Source organism: Hemiscyllium ocellatum, unplaced genomic scaffold (assembly GCF_020745735.1).
Source record: "Hemiscyllium ocellatum isolate sHemOce1 unplaced genomic scaffold, sHemOce1.pat.X.cur. scaffold_3059_pat_ctg1, whole genome shotgun sequence".
Classification (NCBI taxonomy): Eukaryota; Metazoa; Chordata; class Chondrichthyes; order Orectolobiformes; family Hemiscylliidae; genus Hemiscyllium; species Hemiscyllium ocellatum.
In genome coordinates this window covers 43,890-58,421 of record NW_026868293.1, presented here as the reverse complement: position 1 = coordinate 58,421, position 14,532 = coordinate 43,890, and the positions used below count along the sequence as shown (strand labels likewise).

Genomic DNA, 14,532 nt, shown 5'->3' with positions numbered 1-14,532 from the left:
TTGCTTCTATACTCCATCCCTCTTGTTATGAAGGCCAGCATCTATTAGCCTTCTTCACTACCTGCTGTAGCTGCATGCTTACCTTCATTGAGTGGTGTACAGGAACCCCCAGATCTCTCTGTCCTGCCCCTTGAGCTAAATTGATTCCATTAGGTAGTAATCTGCCTTCCACCAAAGTGGGTAACCATTGATTTATCCACATTAAATTGCATCTGGCCACTCACCTAACTTGTCCAGGTCACCCTGTAATCTGCTAACAACCTGATGACATTTCACCCTGCCAGCCAGCTTAGTATCATCGCAAATTTGCTAATGTTATGGCTAATAGCATCTTGTAGATGGTTAAGATATATGGTCAAAAGCTGCGGTGCCAGTAGTGATCCCTGCGGTACCCCCCTGGCCACTGCCTGCCATTGGGAAAGGGAGGCGTGGAGGAGTGCGGAAGGATGAGAGATGCAGGCTGCAGCCTGATGAAGCAGGGGGAGGGCTTGCAGTTGGCCTGCGTGGGGATGTGGAGACTACAGGAGCCTGGTGGGCAAGGGCTGGCTGAAAGGCAGCTGAGGGACGGAGGGAGGGAAGCACGCACAGAGGAGGAAGAGGCAAGAGAAAAGAGAAAAAAAAACAAAGGGGATAAAGAGAAAGAGCAGCAAAGAAAATGTGGCTGGCCAGCACGCCTTGAAGTAGGGAGAAAGGAAGGGGGCCGGTGCCTACGGCCATACTAGTCTGAAAACGCCGATCTCGTCTGATCTCGGAGCTAAGCAGACTCAGGCCTGGTTAGTACTTGGATGGAGACCGCCTGGGAATACCAGGTGCAGTAGGCTTTTTTCCGCCAGCAGGGGCTGCTCAAGTCACCCCTCTGCACTTGTGTTGTGCCACGCAATGGAGCGGCAGGTTATTTTGCTGCTGCTGCTGCTGTGCCGGCCATCAGTCGCCTGCAGGCACCAGACAGGGAGGGGAGGAGAGCGGAGCGCTGCCGAAATCAGCGAGAAAGACGGAAAGAAAGGGATTGGGGCTGCACGCTGTCTGCGGGTGGCAGTCAGGAAAGGAGGACAATAGGTGCAGGAGTTGGCCATTCTGCCTTTCGAGCCTGCACCACCATTCAATATGATCATGGCTGATCATCCTTAATCAGTATCCTGTTCCTGCCTTATCTCCGTAACCCTTGATTCCACTATCCTTGAGAGCTCTATGCAACTCTTTCTTAAATGAATCCAGAGACTGGGCCTCCACTGCCCTCTGGGCAGAGCATTCCACACAGCCACCACTCTCTGGGGGAAGACGTTTCTCCTCATCTCTGTCCTAAATGGTCTACCCCGTATTTTTTAAGCAGTGTCCTCTGTTTCGGCACTCACCCAGCAGCGGAAACATGTTCCTGCCGCCAGAGTGTCCAATCCTTTGATGATCTGAAATGTCTCAATCAGATCCCCTCTCAGTCTTCTAAACTCGAGGGTACTCACAAGCCCAGTCGCTCCAGTCTTTCAGTGTAAGGTAATCCCGCCAGTCCAGGAATTGACCTGGTGAACCTACGCTGCATTCCCTCAATAGCCAGAATCAAATCTGGAGAGCAGAACTGCACACAGTACTCCAGGTGTGGTCTCACCAGGGCCCTGTACAGCTGCAAAAGAACCTCTTTGCTTCTATACTCCATCCCTCTTGTTATGAAGGCCAGCATGCTATTAGCCTTCTTCACTACCTGCTGTAGCTGCATGCTTACCTTCATTGAGTGGTACAGGAACCCCCAGATCTCTCTGTCCTGCCCCTTGACCTAAATTGATTCCATTTAGGTAGTAATCTGCCTTGCACCAAAGTGGGTAACCAGTGATTTATCCACATTAAATTGCATCTGGCCACTCACCTAACTTGTCCAGGTCACCCTGTAATCTGCTAACATCCTGATGACATTTCACCCTGCCAGCCAGCTTAGTATCATCAGCAAATTTGCTAATGTTATGGCTAATAGCATCTTGTAGATGGTTAAGATATATGGTAAAAAGCTGCGGTGCCAGTAGTGATCCCTGCGGTACCCCCCCTGGCCACTGCCTGCCATTGGAAAGGGAGGCGTGGAGGAGTGCGGAAGGATGAGAGAATGCAGGCTGCAGCCTGATGAAGCAGGGGGAGGGCTTGCAGTTGGCCTGCGTGGGATGTGGGAGACTACAGGAGCCTGGTGGGCAAGGGCTGGCTGAAAGGCAGCTGGAGGACGGAGGGAGGGAAGCACGCACAGAGGAGAAGAGCAAAGAGAAAAGAGAAAAATAAAAAACAAAGGGGATAAAGAGAAAGAGCAGCAAAGAAATGTGGCTGGCCAGCACGCCTTGAAGTAGGGAGAAAAGGAAGGGGCCGTGCCTACGGCCATACTAGTCTGAAAACGCCCGATCTCGTCTGATCTCGGAAGCTAAGCAGACTCAGGCCTGGTTAGTACTTGGATGGGAGACCGCCTGGAATACCAGGTGCAGTAGGCTTTTTCCGCCAGCAGGGCTGCTCAAGTCACCCCTCTGCACTTGTGTTGTGCCACGCAATGGAGCGGCAGGTTATTTTTGCTGCTGCTGCTGCTGTGCCGGCCATCAGTCGCCTGCAGGCACCAGACAGGGAGGGGAGGAGAGCGAGCGCTGCCGAAATCAGCGAGAAAGACGGAAAGAAAGGATTGGGGCTGCACGCTGTCTGCGGTGGCAGTCAGGAAAGGAGGACAATAGGTGCAGGAGTTGGCCATTCTGCCTTTCGAGCCTGCACCACCATTCAATATGATCATGGCTGATCATCCTTAATCAGTATCCTGTTCCTGCCTTATCTCCGTAACCCTTGAGTCCACTATCCTTGAGAGCTCTATGCAACTCTTTCTTAAATGAATCCAGAGACTGGGCCTCCACTGCCCTCTGGGGCAGAGCATTCCACACAGCCACCACTCTCTGGGTGAAGAAGTTTCTCCTCATCTCTGTCCTAAATGGTCTACCCCGTATTTTAAAGCAGTGTCCTCTGTTTCGGCACTCACCCCAGCAGCGGAAACATGTTTCCTGCCGCCAGAGTGTCCAATCCTTTGATGATCTGAAATGTCTCAAACAGATCCCCTCTCAGTCTTCTAAACTCGAGGGTACACACAAGCCCAGTCGCTCCAGTCTTTCAGTGTAAGTAATCCCGCCAGTCCAGGAATTGACCTGGTGAACCTACGCTGCATTCCCTCAATAGCCAAATCAAATCTGGAGAGCAGAACTGCACACAGTACTCCAGGTGTGGTCTCACCAGGGCCCTGTACAGCTGCAAAAGAACCTCTTTGCTTCTATACTCCATCCCTCTTGTTATGAAGGCCAGCATGCTATTAGCCTTCTTCACTACCTGCTGTACCTGCATGCTTACCTTCATTGAGTGGTGTACAGGAACCCCCAGATCTCTCTGTCCTGCCCCTTGACCTAAATTGATTCCATTTAGGTAGTAATCTGCCTTCCACCAAAGTGGTAACCATTGATTTATCCACATTAAATTGCATCGGGCCACTCACCTAACTTGTCCAGGTCACCCTGTAATCTGCTAACATCCTGATGACATTTCACCCTGCCAGCCAGCTTAGTATCATCAGCAAATTTGCTAATGTTATGGCTAATAGCATCTTGTAGATGGTTAAGATATATGGTAAAAAGCTGCGGTGCCAGTAGTGATCCCTGCGGTACCCCCTGGCCACTGCCTGCCATTGGGAAAGGGAGGCGTGGAGGAGTGCGGAAGGATGAGAGAATGCAGGCTGCAGCCTGATGAAGCAGGGGAGGGCTTGCAGTTGGCCTGCGTGGGATGTGGGAGACTACAGGAGCCTGGGGGGCAAGGGCTGGCTGAAAGGCAGCTGGAGGACGGAGGGAGGGAAGCACGCACAGAGGAGAAGAGCAAAGAGAAAAGAGAAAAAAAAAACAAAGGGATAAAGAGAAAGAGCAGCAAAGAAAATGTGGCTGGCCAGCACGCCTTGAAGTAGGGAGAAAAGGAAGGGGCCGTGCCTACGGCCATACTAGTCTGAAAACGCCCGATCTCGTCTGATCTCGGAAGCTAAGCAGACTCAGGCCTGGTTAGTACTTTGGATGGGAGACCGCCTGGGAATACCAGTGCAGTAGGCTTTTTCCCGCCAGCAGGGCTGCTCAAGTCACCCCTCTGCACTTGTGTTGTGCCACGCAATGGAGCGGCAGTTATTTTTGCTGCTGCTGCTGCTGTGCCCCATCAGTCGCCTGCAGGCACCAGACAGGGAGGGGAGGAGAGCGGAGCGCTGCCGAAATCAGCGAGAAAGACGGAAAGAAAGGGATTGGGGCTGCACGCTGTCTGCGGGTGGCAGTCAGGAAAGGAGGACAATAGGTGCAGGAGTTGGCCATTCTGCCTTTCGAGCCTGCACCACCATTCAATATGATCATGGCTGATCATCCTTAATCAGTATCCTGTTCCTGCCTTATCTCCGTAACCCTTGATTCCACTATCCTTGAGAGCTCTATGCAACTCTTTCTTAAATGAATCCAGAGACTGGCCTCCACTGCCCTCTGGGCAGAGCATTCCACACAGCCACCACTCTCTGGGTGAAGAAGTTTCTCCTCATCTCTGTCCTAAATGGTCTACCCCGTATTTTTAAGCAGTGTCCTCTGTTTCGGCACTCACCCAGCAGCGGAAACATGTTTCCTGCCGCCAGAGTGTCCAATCCTTTGATGATCTGAAATGTCTCAATCAGATCCCTCTCAGTCTTCTAAACTCGAGGGTACACACAAGCCCAGTCGCTCCAGTCTTTCAGTGTAAGGTAATCCCGCCAGTCCAGGAATTGACCTGGTGAACCTACGCTGCATTCCCTCAATAGCCAGAATCAAATCTGGAGAGCAGAACTGCACACAGTACTCCAGTGTGGTCTCACCAGGGCCCTGTACAGCTGCAAAAGAACCTCTTTGCTTCTATACTCCATCCCTCTTGTTATGAAGGCCAGCATGCTATTAGCCTTCTTCACTACCTGCTGTACCTGCATGCTTACCTTCATTGAGTGGTGTACAGGAACCCCCAGATCTCTCTGTCCTGCCCCTTGACCTAAATTGATTCCATTTAGGTAGTAATCTGCCTTCACCAAAGTGGGTAACCATTGATTTATCCACATTAAATTGCATCTGGCCACTCACCTAACTTGTCCAGGTCACCCTGTAATCTGCTAACATCCTGATGACATTTCACCCTGCCAGCCAGCTTAGTATCATCAGCAAATTTGCTAATGTTATGGCTAATAGCATCTTGTAGATGGTTAAGATATATGGTAAAAAGCTGCGGTGCCAGTAGTGATCCCTGCGGTACCCCCCTGGCCACTGCCTGCCATTGGGAAAGGGAGGCGTGGAGGAGTGCGGAAGGATGAGAGAATGCAGGCTGCAGCCTGATGAAGCAGGGGGAGGGCTTGCAGTTGGCCTGCGTGGGGATGTGGGAGACTACAGGAGCCTGGTGGGCAAGGGCTGGCTGAAAGGCAGCTGGAGGGACGGAGGGAGGGAAGCACGCACAGAGGAGGAAGAGCAAAGAGAAAAGAGAAAAAAAAAACAAAGGGGATAAAGAGAAAGAGCAGCAAAGAAAATGTGGCTGGCCAGCACGCCTTGAAGTAGGGAGAAAAGGAAGGGCCGGTGCCTACGGCCATACTAGTCTGAAAACCGTCTCGATCTCGAAGCTAAGCAGACTCAGGCCTGGTTAGTACTTGGATGGGAGACCGCCTGGGAATACCAGGTGCAGTAGGCTTTTTCCGCCAGCAGGGGCTGCTCAAGTCACCCCTCTGCACTTGTGTTGTGCCACGCAATGGAGCGGCAGGTTATTTTTTTGCTGCTGCTGCTGCTGCTGCTGCTGCTGCTGTGCCGGCCATCAGTCGCCTGCAGGCACCAGACAGGGAGGGGAGGAGAGCGGAGCGCTGCCGAAATCAGCGAGAAAGACGGAAAGAAAGGGATTGGGGCTGCACGCTGTCTGCGGGTGGCAGTCAGGAAAGGAGGACAATAGGTGCAGGAGTTGGCCATTCTGCCTTTCGAGCCTGCACCACCATTCAATATGATCATGGCTGATCATCCTTAATCAGTATCCTGTTCCTGCCTTATCTCCGTAACCCTTGATTCCACTATCCTTGAGAGCTCTATGCAACTCTTTCTTAAATGAATCCAGAGACTGGGCCTCCACTGCCCTCTGGGGCAGAGCATTCCACACAGCCACCACTCTCTGGGTGAAGAAGTTTCTCCTCATCTCTGTCCTAAATGGTCTACCCCGTATTTTTAAGCAGTGTCCTCTGTTTCGGCACTCACCCAGCAGCGGAAACATGTTTCCTGCCGCCAGAGTGTCCAATCCTTTGATGATCTGAAATGTCTCAATCAGATCCCCTCTCAGTCTTCTAAACTCGAGGGTACACACAAGCCCAGTCGCTCCAGTCTTTCAGTGTAAGGTAATCCCGCCAGTCCAGGAATTGACCTGGTGAACCTACGCTGCATTCCCTCAATAGCCAGAATCAAATCTGGAGAGCAGAACTGCACACAGTACTCCAGGTGTGGTCTCACCAGGGCCCTGTACAGCTGCAAAAGAACCTCTTTGCTTCTATACTCCATCCCTCTTGTTATGAAGGCCAGCATGCTATTAGCCTTCTTCACTACCTGCTGTACCTGCATGCTTACCTTCATTGAGTGGTGTACAGGAACCCCCAGATCTCTCTGTCCTGCCCCTTGACCTAAATTGATTCCATTTAGGTAGTAATCTGCCTTCACCAAAGTGGGTAACCATTGATTTATCCACATTAAATTGCATCTGGCCACTCACCTAACTTGTCCAGGTCACCCTGTAATCTGCTAACATCCTGATGACATTTCACCCTGCCAGCCAGCTTAGTATCATCAGCAAATTTGCTAATGTTATGGCTAATAGCATCTTGTAGATGGTTAAGATATATGGTAAAAAGCTGCGGTGCCAGTAGTGTTCCCTGCGGTACCCCCCTGGCCACTGCCTGCCATTGGGAGGGAGGCGTGGAGGAGTGCGGAAGGTTGAGAGAATGCAGGCTGCAGCCTGATGAAGCAGGGGGAGGGCTTGCAGTTGGCCTGCGTGGGGATGTGGGAGACTACAGGAGCCTGGTGGGCAAGGGCTGGCTGAAAGGCAGCTGGAGGGACGGAGGGAGGGAAGCACGCACAGAGGAGGAAGAGCAAAGAGAAAAGAGAAAAAAAAAACAAAGGGGATAAAGAGAAAGAGCAGCAAAGAAAATGTGGCTGGCCAGCACGCCTTGAAGTAGGGAGAAAAGGAAGGGGCCGTGCCTACGGCCATACTAGTCTGAAAACGCCCGATCTCGTCTGATCTCGGAAGCTAAGCAGACTCAGGCCTGGTTAGTACTTGGATGGGAGACCGCCTGGGAATACCAGGTGCAGTAGGCTTTTTCCGCCAGCAGGGGCTGCTCAAGTCACCCTCTGCACTTGTGTTGTGCCACGCAATGGAGCGGCAGGTTATTTTTTGCTGCTGCTGCTGCTGCTGCTGTGCCGGCCATCAGTCGCCTGCAGGCACCAGACAGGGAGGGGAGGAGAGCGGAGCGCTGCCGAAATCAGCGAGAAAGACGGAAAGAAAGGGATTGGGGCTGCACGCTGTCTGCGGGTGGCAGTCAGGAAAGGAGGACAATAGGTGCAGGAGTTGGCCATTCTGCCTTTCGAGCCTGCACCACCATTCAATATGATCATGGCTGATCATCCTTAATCAGTATCCTGTTCCTGCCTTATCTCCGTAACCCTTGATTCCACTATCCTTGAGAGCTCTATGCAACTCTTTCTTAAATGAATCCAGAGACTGGGCCTCCACTGCCTCTGGGGCAGAGCATTCCACACAGCCACCACTCTCTGGTGAAGAAGTTTCTCCTCATCTCTGTCCTAAATGGTCTACCCCGTATTTTTAAGCAGTGTCCTCTGTTTCGGCACTCACCCAGCAGCGGAAACATGTTTCCTGCCGCCAGAGTGTCCAATCCTTTGATGATCTGAAATGTCTCAATCAGATCCCCTCTCAGTCTTCTAAACTCGAGGGTACACACAAGCCCAGTCGCTCCAGTCTTTCAGTGTAAGGTAATCCCGCCAGTCCAGGAATTGACCTGGTGAACCTACGCTGCATTCCCTCAATAGCCAGAATCAAATCTGGAGAGCAGAACTGCACACAGTACTCCAGGTGTGGTCTCACCAGGGCCCTGTACAGCTGCAAAAGAACCTCTTTGCTTCTATACTCCATCCCTCTTGTTATGAAGGCCAGCATGCTATTAGCCTTCTTCACTACCTGCTGTACCTGCATGCTTACCTTCATTGAGTGGTGTACAGGAACCCCCAGATCTCTCTGTCCTGCCCCTTGACCTAAATTGATTCCATTTAGGTAGTAATCTGCCTTCCACCAAAGTGGGTAACCATTGATTTATCCACATTAAATTGCATCTGGCCACTCACCTAACTTGTCCAGGTCACCCTGTAATCTGCTAACATCCTGATGACATTTCACCCTGCCAGCCAGCTTAGTATCATCAGCAAATTTGCTAATGTTATGGCTAATAGCATCTTGTAGATGGTTAAGATATATGGTAAAAAGCTGCGGTGCCAGTAGTGATCCCTGCGGTACCCCCCTGGCCACTGCCTGCCATTGGGAAAGGGAGGCGTGGAGGAGTGCGGAAGGATGAGAGAATGCAGGCTGCAGCCTGATGAAGCAGGGGGAGGGCTTGCAGTTGGCCTGCGTGGGGATGTGGGAGACTACAGGAGCCTGGTGGGCAAGGGCTGGCTGAAAGGCAGCTGGAGGGACGGAGGGAGGGAAGCACGCACAGAGGAGGAAGAGCAAAGAGAAAAGAGAAAAAAAAAACAAAGGGGATAAAGAGAAAGAGCAGCAAAGAAAATGTGGCTGGCCAGCACGCCTTGAAGTAGGGAGAAAAGGAAGGGGCCGGTGCCTACGGCCATACTAGTCTGAAAACGCCCGATCTCGTCTGATCTCGGAAGCTAAGCAGACTCAGGCCTGGTTAGTACTTGGATGGGAGACCGCCTGGGAATACCAGGTGCAGTAGGCTTTTTCCGCCAGCAGGGGCTGCTCAAGTCACCCCTCTGCACTTGTGTTGTGCCACGCAATGGAGCGGCAGGTTATTTTTGCTGCTGCTGCTGCTGCTGCTGCTGCTGTGCCGGCCATCAGTCGCCTGCAGGCACCAGACAGGGAGGGGAGGAGAGCGGAGCGCTGCCGAAATCAGCGAGAAAGACGGAAAGAAAGGGATTGGGGCTGCACGCTGTCTGCGGGTGGCAGTCAGGAAAGGAGGACAATAGGTGCAGGAGTTGGCCATTCTGCCTTTCGAGCCTGCACCACCATTCAATATGATCATGGCTGATCATCCTTAATCAGTATCCTGTTCCTGCCTTATCTCCGTAACCCTTGATTCCACTATCCTTGAGAGCTCTATGCAACTCTTTCTTAAATGAATCCAGAGACTGGGCCTCCACTGCCCTCTGGGCAGAGCATTCCACACAGCCACCACTCTCTGGGTGAAGAAGTTTCTCCTCATCTCTGTCCTAAATGGTCTACCCCGTATTTTTAAGCAGTGTCCTCTGTTTCGGCACTCACCCAGCAGCGGAAACATGTTTCCTGCCGCCAGAGTGTCCAATCCTTTGATGATCTGAAATGTCTCAATCAGATCCCCTCTCAGTCTTCTAAACTCGAGGGTACACACAAGCCCAGTCGCTCCAGTCTTTCAGTGTAAGGTAATCCCGCCAGTCCAGGAATTGACCTGGTGAACCTACGCTGCATTCCCTCAATAGCCAGAATCAAATCTGGAGAGCAGAACTGCACACAGTACTCCAGGTGTGGTCTCACCAGGGCCCTGTACAGCTGCAAAAGAACCTCTTTGCTTCTATACTCCATCCCTCTTGTTATGAAGGCCAGCATGCTATTAGCCTTCTTCACTACCTGCTGTACCTGCATGCTTACCTTCATTGAGTGGTGTACAGGAACCCCCAGATCTCTCTGTCCTGCCCCTTGACCTAAATTGATTCCATTTAGGTAGTAAATCTGCCTTCCACCAAAGTGGGTAACCATTGATTTATCCACATTAAATTGCATCTGGCCACTCACCTAACTTGTCCAGGTCACCCTGTAATCTGCTAACATCCTGATGACATTTCACCCTGCCAGCCAGCTTAGTATCATCAGCAAATTTGCTAATGTTATGGCTAATAGCATCTTGTAGATGGTTAAGATATATGGTAAAAAGCTGCGGTGCCAGTAGTGATCCCTGCGGTACCCCCCTGGCCACTGCCTGCCATTGGGAAAGGGAGGCGTGGAGGAGTGCGGAAGGATGAGAGAATGCAGGCTGCAGCCTGATGAAGCAGGGGGAGGGCTTGCAGTTGGCCTGCGTGGGGATGTGGAGACTACAGGAGCCTGGTGGGCAAGGGCTGGCTGAAAGGCAGCTGGAGGGACGGAGGGAGGGAAGCACGCACAGAGGAGGAAGAGCAAAGAGAAAAGAGAAAAAAAAAACAAAGGGGATAAAGAGAAAGAGCAGCAAAGAAAATGTGGCTGGCCAGCACGCCTTGAAGTAGGGAGAAAAGGAAGGGGCCGGTGCCTACGGCCATACTAGTCTGAAAACGCCGATGTCTGATCTCGGAAGCTAAGCAGACTCAGGCCTGGTTAGTACTTGGATGGGAGACCGCCTGGGAATACCAGGTGCAGTAGGCTTTTTCCGCCAGCAGGGGCTGCTCAAGTCACCCCTCTGCACTTGTGTTGTGCCACGCAATGGAGCGGCAGGTTATTTGCTGCTGCTGCTGCTGCTGCTGCTGTGCCGGCCATCAGTCGCCTGCAGGCACCAGACAGGGAGGGGAGGAGAGCGGAGCGCTGCCGAAATCAGCGAGAAAGACGGAAAGAAAGGGATTGGGGCTGCACGCTGTCTGCGGGTGGCAGTCAGGAAAGGAGGACAATAGGTGCAGGAGTTGGCCATTCTGCCTTTCGAGCCTGCACCACCATTCAATATGATCATGGCTGATCATCCTTAATCAGTATCCTGTTCCTGCCTTATCTCCGTAACCCTTGATTCCACTATCCTTGAGAGCTCTATGCAACTCTTTCTTAAATGAATCCAGAGACTGGGCCTCCACTGCCCTCTGGGGCAGAGCATTCCACACAGCCACCACTCTCTGGGTGAAGAAGTTTCTCCTCATCTCTGTCCTAAATGGTCTACCCCGTATTTTTAAGCAGTGTCCTCTGTTTCGGCACTCACCCAGCAGCGGAAACATGTTTCCTGCCGCCAGAGTGTCCAATCCTTTGATGATCTGAAATGTCTCAATCAGATCCCCTCTCAGTCTTCTAAACTCGAGGGTACACACAAGCCCAGTCGCTCCAGTCTTTCAGTGTAAGGTAATCCCGCCAGTCCAGGAATTGACCTGGTGAACCTACGCTGCATTCCCTCAATAGCCAGAATCAAATCTGGAGAGCAGAACTGCACACAGTACTCCAGGTGTGGTCTCACCAGGGCCCTGTACAGCTGCAAAAGAACCTCTTTGCTTCTATACTCCATCCCTCTTGTTATGAAGGCCAGCATGCTATTAGCCTTCTTCACTACCTGCTGTACCTGCATGCTTACCTTCATTGAGTGGTGTACAGGAACCCCCAGATCTCTCTGTCCTGCCCCTTGACCTAAATTGATTCCATTTAGGTAGTAATCTGCCTTCCACCAAAGTGGGTAACCATTGATTTATCCACATTAAATTGCATCTGGCCACTCACCTAACTTGTCCAGGTCACCCTGTAATCTGCTAACATCCTGATGACATTTCACCCTGCCAGCCAGCTTAGTATCATCAGCAAATTTGCTAATGTTATGGCTAATAGCATCTTGTAGATGGTTAAGATATATGGTAAAAAGCTGCGGTGCCAGTAGTGATCCCTGCGGTACCCCCCTGGCCACTGCCTGCCATTGGGAAAGGGAGGCGTGGAGGAGTGCGGAAGGATGAGAGAATGCAGGCTGCAGCCTGATGAAGCAGGGGGAGGGCTTGCAGTTGGCCTGCGTGGGGATGTGGGAGACTACAGGAGCCTGGTGGGCAAGGGCTGGCTGAAAGGCAGCTGGAGGGACGGAGGGAGGGAAGCACGCACAGAGGAGGAAGAGCAAAGAGAAAAGAGAAAAAAAAAACAAAGGGGATAAAGAGAAAGAGCAGCAAAGAAAATGTGGCTGGCCAGCACGCCTTGAAGTAGGGAGAAAAGGAAGGGGCCGGTGCCTACGGCCATACTAGTCTGAAAAACGATCTGTCTGATCTCGGAAGCTAAGCAGACTCAGGCCTGGTTAGTACTTGGATGGGAGACCGCCTGGGAATACCAGGTGCAGTAGGCTTTTTCCGCCAGCAGGGGCTGCTCAAGTCACCCCTCTGCACTTGTGTTGTGCCACGCAATGGAGCGGCAGGTTATTTTTGCTGCTGCTGCTGCTGCTGCTGCTGCTGCTGTGCGGCCATCAGTCGCCTGCAGGCACCAGACAGGGAGGGGAGGAGAGCGGAGCGCTGCCGAAATCAGCGAGAAAGACGGAAAGAAAGGGATTGGGGCTGCACGCTGTCTGCGGGTGGCAGTCAGGAAAGGAGGACAATAGGTGCAGGAGTTGGCCATTCTGCCTTTCGAGCCTGCACCACCATTCAATATGATCATGGCTGATCATCCTTAATCAGTATCCTGTTCCTGCCTTATCTCCGTAACCCTTGATTCCACTATCCTTGAGAGCTCTATGCAACTCTTTCTTAAATGAATCCAGAGACTGGGCCTCCACTGCCCTCTGGGGCAGAGCATTCCACACAGCCACCACTCTCTGGGTGAAGAAGTTTCTCCTCATCTCTGTCCTAAATGGTCTACCCCGTATTTTTAAGCAGTGTCCTCTGTTTCGGCACTCACCCAGCAGCGGAAACATGTTTCCTGCCGCCAGAGTGTCCAATCCTTTGATGATCTGAAATGTCTCAATCAGATCCCCTCTCAGTCTTCTAAACTCGAGGGTACACACAAGCCCAGTCGCTCCAGTCTTTCAGTGTAAGGTAATCCCGCCAGTCCAGGAATTGACCTGGTGAACCTACGCTGCATTCCCTCAATAGCCAGAATCAAATCTGGAGAGCAGAACTGCACACAGTACTCCAGGTGTGGTCTCACCAGGGCCCTGTACAGCTGCAAAAGAACCTCTTTGCTTCTATACTCCATCCCTCTTGTTATGAAGGCCAGCATGCTATTAGCCTTCTTCACTACCTGCTGTACCTGCATGCTTACCTTCATTGAGTGGTGTACAGGAACCCCCAGATCTCTCTGTCCTGCCCCTTGACCTAAATTGATTCCATTTAGGTAGTAATCTGCCTTCCACCAAAGTGGGTAACCATTGATTTATCCACATTAAATTGCATCTGGCCACTCACCTAACTTGTCCAGGTCACCCTGTAATCTGCTAACATCCTGATGACATTTCACCCTGCCAGCCAGCTTAGTATCATCAGCAAATTTGCTAATGTTATGGCTAATAGCATCTTGTAGATGGTTAAGATATATGGTAAAAAGCTGCGGTGCCAGTAGTGATCCCTGCGGTACCCCCCTGGCCACTGCCTGCCATTGGGAAAGGGAGGCGTGGAGGAGTGCGGAAGGATGAGAGAATGCAGGCTGCAGCCTGATGAAGCAGGGGGAGGGCTTGCAGTTGGCCTGCGTGGGGATGTGGGAGACTACAGGAGCCTGGTGGGCAAGGGCTGGCTGAAAGGCAGCTGGAGGGACGGAGGGAGGGAAGCACGCACAGAGGAGGAAGAGCAAAGAGAAAAGAGAAAAAAAAAACAAAGGGGATAAAGAGAAAGAGCAGCAAAGAAAATGTGGCTGGCCAGCACGCCTTGAAGTAGGGAGAAAAGGAAGGGGCCGGTGCCTACGGCCATACTAGTCTGAAAACGCCCGATCTCGTCTGATCTCGGAAGCTAAGCAGACTCAGGCCTGGTTAGTACTTGGATGGGAGACCGCCTGGGAATACCAGGTGCAGTAGGCTTTTTCCGCCAGCAGGGGCTGCTCAAGTCACCCCTCTGCACTTGTGTTGTGCCACGCAATGGAGCGGCAGGTTATTTTTGCTGCTGCTGCTGCTGCTGCTGTGCCGGCCATCAGTCGCCTGCAGGCACCAGACAGGGAGGGGAGGAGAGCGGAGCGCTGCCGAAATCAGCGAGAAAGACGGAAAGAAAGGGATTGGGGCTGCACGCTGTCTGCGGGTGGCAGTCAGGAAAGGAGGACAATAGGTGCAGGAGTTGGCCATTCTGCCTTTCGAGCCTGCACCACCATTCAATATGATCATGGCTGATCATCCTTAATCAGTATCCTGTTCCTGCCTTATCTCCGTAACCCTTGATTCCACTATCCTTGAGAGCTCTATGCAACTCTTTCTTAAATGAATCCAGAGACTGGGCCTCCACTGCCCTCTGGGGCAGAGCATTCCACACAGCCACCACTCTCTGGGTGAAGAAGTTTCTCCTCATCTCTGTCCTAAATGGTCTACCCCGTATTTTTAAGCAGTGTCCTCTGTTTCGGCACTCACCCAGCAGCGGAAACATGTTTCCTGCCGCCAGAGTG

General features: G+C 52.0%; 5 non-coding genes and 4 pseudogenes across 5 annotated transcripts; all 9 read left to right on the top strand.

Moving 5' to 3' along the window:
• Window positions 1-705: 705 nt before the first annotated feature.
• LOC132812861 (5S ribosomal RNA) lies at window positions 706-821 on the top strand (annotated as a pseudogene).
• Window positions 822-2,338: 1,517 nt separating this feature from the next.
• LOC132812859 (5S ribosomal RNA) lies at window positions 2,339-2,456 on the top strand. The gene has a single exon (XR_009643816.1). It is a non-coding gene; the product is annotated as a 5S ribosomal RNA (ribosomal RNA).
• A 1,510-nt stretch (window positions 2,457-3,966) lies between these two features.
• LOC132812860 (5S ribosomal RNA) lies at window positions 3,967-4,085 on the top strand. The gene has a single exon (XR_009643817.1). It is a non-coding gene; the product is annotated as a 5S ribosomal RNA (ribosomal RNA).
• A 1,514-nt stretch (window positions 4,086-5,599) lies between these two features.
• LOC132812864 (5S ribosomal RNA) lies at window positions 5,600-5,709 on the top strand (annotated as a pseudogene).
• A 1,536-nt stretch (window positions 5,710-7,245) lies between these two features.
• Window positions 7,246-7,364, top strand: LOC132812858 (5S ribosomal RNA). The gene has a single exon (XR_009643815.1). It is a non-coding gene; the product is annotated as a 5S ribosomal RNA (ribosomal RNA).
• A 1,527-nt stretch (window positions 7,365-8,891) lies between these two features.
• LOC132812857 (5S ribosomal RNA) lies at window positions 8,892-9,010 on the top strand. Its single transcript, XR_009643814.1, has one exon. It is a non-coding gene; the product is annotated as a 5S ribosomal RNA (ribosomal RNA).
• Window positions 9,011-10,544: 1,534 nt separating this feature from the next.
• On the top strand, window positions 10,545-10,659 carry LOC132812862 (5S ribosomal RNA; annotated as a pseudogene).
• A 1,530-nt stretch (window positions 10,660-12,189) lies between these two features.
• On the top strand, window positions 12,190-12,304 carry LOC132812863 (5S ribosomal RNA; annotated as a pseudogene).
• Window positions 12,305-13,841: 1,537 nt separating this feature from the next.
• On the top strand, window positions 13,842-13,960 carry LOC132812856 (5S ribosomal RNA). The gene has a single exon (XR_009643813.1). It is a non-coding gene; the product is annotated as a 5S ribosomal RNA (ribosomal RNA).
• The last annotated feature ends 572 nt before the right edge of the window (window positions 13,961-14,532 follow it).